The following is a 6,000-nucleotide window of genomic DNA, read 5'->3' as shown; positions in this document are numbered from 1 at the left end:
ATACCCAGGAACTGAACTCAGCTCTGCACCAAGTGGACCTAATAGACATCTGCAGAACTTTCCACCCCAAATCAACAGAATATACATTTGTTTCAGCACCACACCACACCCATTCCAAAATTGACCACATAGTTGGAAGTAAAGCTCTCCTCAGCAAATGTAAAAGAACAGAAATTATAACAAACTATCTCTCAGACCACAGTGCAATCAAACTAGGACTCAGGATTAAGAATCTCACTCAAAGCCGCTCAACTACATGGAAATTGAACAGCCTGCTCCTGAATGACTACTGGGTACATAACGAAATGAAGGCAGAAATAAAGATGTTCTTTGAAACCAACGAGAACAAAGACACAACATACCAGAATCTCTGGGACGCATTCAAAGCAGTGTGTAGAGGGAAATTTATAGCACTAAATGCCCACAAGAGAAAGTAGGAAAGATCCAAAACTGACACCCTAACATCACAATTAAAAGAACTAGAAAAGCAAGAGCAAACACATTCAAAAGCTAGCAGAAGGCAAGAAATAACTAAAATCAGAGCAGAACTGAAGGAAATAGAGACACAAAAAACCCTTCAAAAAATCAATGAATCCAGGAGCTGGTTTTTTGAAAGGATCAACAAAATTGATAGACTGCTAGCAAGACTAATAAAGAAAAAAAGAGAGAAGAATCAAATAGACACAATAAAAAATGATAAAGGGAATATCACCACCGATCCCACAGAAATACAAACTACCATCAGAGAATACTACAAACACCTCTACGCAAATAAACTAGAAAATCTAGAAGAAATGGATACATTCCTCGACACATACACTCTCCCAAGACTAAACCAGGAAGAAGTTGAATCTCTGAATAGACCAATAACAGGAGCTGAAATTGTGGCAATAATCAATAGTTTACCAACCAAAAAGAGTCCAGGACCAGATGGATTCACAGCCGAATTCTACCAGAGGTACAAGGAGGAACTGGTACCATTCCTTCTGAAACTATTCCAATCAATAGAAAAAGAGGGAATCCTCCCTAACTCATTTTATGAGGCCAGCATCATTCTGATACCTAAGCCGGGCAGAGACACAACCAAAAAAGAGAATTTTAGACCAATATCCTTGATGAACATTGATGCAAAAATCCTCAATAAAACACTGGCAAACCGAATCCAGCAGCACATCAAAAACCTTATCCACCATGATCGAGTGGGCTTCATCCCTGGGATGCAAGGCTGGTTCAATATACGCAAATCAATAAATGTAATCCAGCATATAAACAGAGCCAAAGACAAAAACCACATGATTATCTCAATAGATGCAGAAAAAGCCTTTGACAAAATTCAACAACCCTTCATGCTAAAAACTCTCAATAAATTAGGTATTGATGGGACATATTTCAAAATAATAAGTGCTATCTATGACAAACCCACAGCCAATATCATACTGAATGGGCAAAAACTGGAAGCATTCCCTTGAAAACTGGCACGAGACAGGGATGCCCTCTCTCATCACTCCTATTCAACATAGTGTTGGAAGTTCTGGCCAGGGCAATTAGGCAGGAGAAGGAAATAAAGGGTATTCAATTAGGAAAAGAGGAAGTCAAATTGTCCCTGTTTGCAGACGACGTGATTGTATATCTAGAAAACCCCATTGTCTCAGCCCAAAATCTCCTTAAGCTGATAAGCAACTTCAGCAAACTCTCAGGATACAAAATCAATGTACAAAAATCACAAGCATTCTTATACACCAACAACAGACAAACAGAGAGCCAAATCATGAGTGAACTCCCATTCACAATTGCTTCAAAGAGAATAAAATACCTAGGAATCCAACTTACAAGGGATGTGAAGGACCTCTTCAAGGAGAACTACAAACCACTGCTCAAGGACATAAAAGAGGATACAAACAAATGGAAGAACATTCCATGCTCATGGGTAGGAAGAATCAATATCGTGAAAATGGCCATACTGCCCAAGGAAATTTATAGATTCAATGCCATCCCCATCAAGCTACCAATGACTTTCTTCACAGAATTGGAAAAAACTACTTTAAAGTTCATATGGAACCAAAAAAGACCCCACATCGCCAAGTCAATCCTAAGCCAAAAGAACAAAGCTGGAGGCATCACACTACCTGACTTCAAACTATACTACAAGGCTACAGTAACCAAAACAGCATGGTACTGGTACCAAAACAGAGATATAGATCAATGGAACAGAACAGAGCCGTCAGAAATAACGCCGCATACCTACAACTATCTGATCTTTGACAAACCTGAGAAAAACAAGCAATGGGGAAAGGATTCCCTATTTAATAAATGGTGCTGGGAAAACTGGCTAGCCATATGTAGAAAGCTGAAACTGGATCCCTTCGTTACACTTTATACAAAAATCAATTCAAGATGGATTAAAGATTTAAACGTTAGACTTAAAACCATAAAAACCCTAGAAGAAAACCTAGGCATTGCCATTCAGGACATAGGCATGGGCAAGGACTTCATGTCCAAAACACCAAAAGCAATGGCAACAAAAGACAAAATTGACAAATGGGATCTAATTAAACTAAAGAGCTTCTGCACAGCAAAAGAAACTGCCGTCAGAGTGAACAGGCAACCTACAAAATAGGAGAAAATTTTCGCAACCTACTCATCTGACAAAGAGCTAATATCCAGAATCTACAATGAACTCAAACAAATTTACAAGAAAAAAACAAACAACCCCATCAAAAAGTGGGCGAAGGACATGAACAGACACTTCTCAAAAGAAGACATTTATGCAGCCAAAAAACACATGAAAAAATGCTCATCATCACTGGCCATCAGAGAAATGCAAATCAAAACCGCTGTGAGATATCATCTCACACCAGTTAGAATGGCAATCATTAAAAAGTCAGGAAACAACAGGTGCTGGAGAGGATGTGGAGAAATAGGAACACTTTTACACTGTTGGTGGGACTGTAAACTAGTTCCACCATTGTGGAAGTCAGTGTGGCGATTCCTTAGGGATCTAGAACTAGAAATACCATTTGACCCAGCCATCCCATTACTGGGTATATACCCAAAGGACTATAAATCATGCTGCTATAAAGACACATGCACACGTATGTTTATTGCGGCATTATTCACAATAGCAAAGACTTGGAACCAACCCAAATGTCCAACAATGATAGACTGGATTAAGAAAATGTGGCACATATACACCATGGAATACTATGCAGCCATAAAAAATGATGAGTTCATGTCCTTTGTAGGGACATGGATGAAATTGGAAATCATCATTCTCAGTAAACTATCGCAAGGACAAAAAACCAAACACTGCATATTCTCACTCATGGGTTGGAATTGAACAATGAGATCACATGGACACAGGAAGGGGAATATCACACTCTGGGGACTGTGGTGGGGTTGGGGGAGGGGGGAGGGATAGCATTGGGAGATATACCTAATGCTAGATGACGAGTTAGTGGGTGCAGCGCACCAGCATGACACATGTGTACATATGTAACTAACCTGCACAATGTGCACATGTACCCTAAAACATAAAGTATAATAAAAAAGAAAAAAAAAATCCATAGGGGAAGGGCTTTGCTCACCACTGTATCCCCATCATTCACACAGTACCTGGCACATAGTACGTGTACTATTGAGAATGAATGAATGACTGAATGAAGAATGGCTGTAACTGTAAGAGGAAAGAAACATAAAATCACTTCTTTTTAGCTGTTGGTACATACTTATGGTGTAGGTATATGTGGGGAGAGGGTGTGCTAGGGCTCTTTGCATCTTAGCTTGAATACTGAATTTCCTGGGGCTAGTTCTATTTCTTGCATCTCTGTTCTTGTTAGATTGATCCCTCCTTGCTTGAGTTGTGGACAACTGGTGGAGTTGCAAACCACTGTGCTTTGCCATCATGGTGGCTCTTCATTCTTGACCCTGATTCTAACGTGTTCCAGTTGCCATGTAGTTTCCACTGGTTGTTGGAAGCCTGAATTTAAATGTGATTTGTGGGTGTTTCAAAAACTCACAGTCCCATGTAATCTCACAGCATTAAACTTCAAAGCTCTTTGAAATACTAAACCTCAAAGTCGGCATGTTTAGTCCTAGCTAGTGAAGAAAAGGAAGCAGAAAGATTTTAAACCAAATGACAAAGATTATTTCCTTGACCAAACTTTAGTAAGGTTCTTAACATATCTCCTATACCCCTCTGTGTAATTCTTTGAAAAATCCAGTTTTTGCAAGAAAACTATTAAGTCTATATAGCAGGAACTCCCTACCCCCAACATCTGATCCGGTTCTTCATCCTCCACCACCACCCAGGTAATATCTAATCACCCTGGCCTATCTTTAGCAAGAATCCTGTTGGATCACTGTAGCCAGAACCCATCCCTTTCCTTACCGATGATGTTTCCTCTTTGGGATTTTCTATCCCTCCTTCTCCACCCTTCTGCATGGCTATAAATTCCCACTTGCCCATGTTATATTAAGAGTCGAACACAGTCTCTTCCACTGCCAGACTCCATTGCCATGGTCCCTACACCTATGGAGATGGTCCTGACTAAAATCTGCCCTACTGTGCTTTAATAAGTGTCATTCAATAATTTTTTCTTTAACAGGACCAACCAATCAACCAACCAACCACCAACCCACCAACCAACCAACCAATTAAAAGTCAGAACTCATTTTATCATTTGGGATCATAGCTGACCCTGGAGTGAATGATTTTTTTTTTTTAACTATCTTTATATTAGTCCATTTTCATGCTGGTGATAAAGACATACCCAAGACTGGGTAAATTATAAAGAAAAGAGTTCAATGGACTCACATTTCCACATGGCTTGGGAGGCCTCACAAGCACGCAAGTACTAAAGAACTGTGTCTGCAATTAAACTGAAAAAGACCAGGCACAGTGGCTCATGCCTGTAATCCCAGTGCTTTGGGAAACTGAGGCGGGAGGATTCACAAGCATGGTGGAAGGTGAAAGGCATGTCTTACATGGCAGCAGACAAGAGAAAATGAGAGCCAATTGAAAGGGGAAACCCCTAATAAAATCATGAGATCTCATGAGACATATTCACTACCAAGAGAATGGTATGGGGGAACTGCACCATGATTCAATGATCTCCCACCAGTCCCCTCCCCCCAACACGTGGGAATTATGGGAGCTACGATTCAGGGTGAGATTTATGTGAGGACACAGCCAAACCATATCATTCTTCTCCTGCCCCCTCCCATATCTCATGTCCTCACATTTCAAAACCAATCATGCCTTCCCAACAGTTCCCCAAAGTCTTACCTCATTTCAGCATTAACTCAAAAGTCCACAGTCCAAAGACTCATCTGAGACAAGGCAAGTACCTTTCACCCATGAGCCTTAAAATCAAAAGCAAGTTAGTTACTTCCTAGCTACAGTAGGGGTACAGGCATTGGGTAAATACAGCCATTCCAAATGGGAGAAATTGGCTAAAACAAAGGGGCTATAGGCTGCATGCAAGTCTGAAATCCAGTGGGGCAGTCAAATCTTAAAGCTCCAAAATGGTCTCCTTTGACTACATGTTCACATCCAGGTCACTCTGATGCAAGAGGTGGGTTCCCGTGGTCTTGGGCAGCTCTGCCCCTTCGGCTTTGCAGGGTACAGCCTCCCTCCAGGCTGCTTTCACAGGCTGACATTGAGTTCCTGTGGTTTTTCCAGGTGCACTCTGCAAGCTGTCGGTGGACCTACCATTTTAGTGTCTGGAGGATGGTGGCCCTCTTCTCATGGTTCCCCTAGGCAGTGTCCCAGTGGGGACTCTTTGTGGGGGCTTCAACCCCACATATCTCTTCTGCACTGGCCTAGAGGTGGTTCTCCATGAGGAGCCCTCCCCTGCAGCAAACTTCTGCCTGGACATCCAGGCATTTCCATACATCCTCTGAAATCTAGGTGGAGGTTCCCAAACCTCAGTTATTGACTTCCATGCACCTGTAGGCTCAATGCCACATGGAAGCTGCCAAGGCTTGGGGCTTGCACCCTCT

The sequence above is a fragment of the Gorilla gorilla genome, chromosome 12, assembly GCF_029281585.2.
Source record: "Gorilla gorilla gorilla isolate KB3781 chromosome 12, NHGRI_mGorGor1-v2.1_pri, whole genome shotgun sequence".
NCBI classification, from domain to species: domain Eukaryota; kingdom Metazoa; phylum Chordata; class Mammalia; order Primates; family Hominidae; genus Gorilla; species Gorilla gorilla.
The sequence above is the reverse complement of the archived record's forward strand: the minus strand, read 5'-3'. Positions refer to the sequence as shown.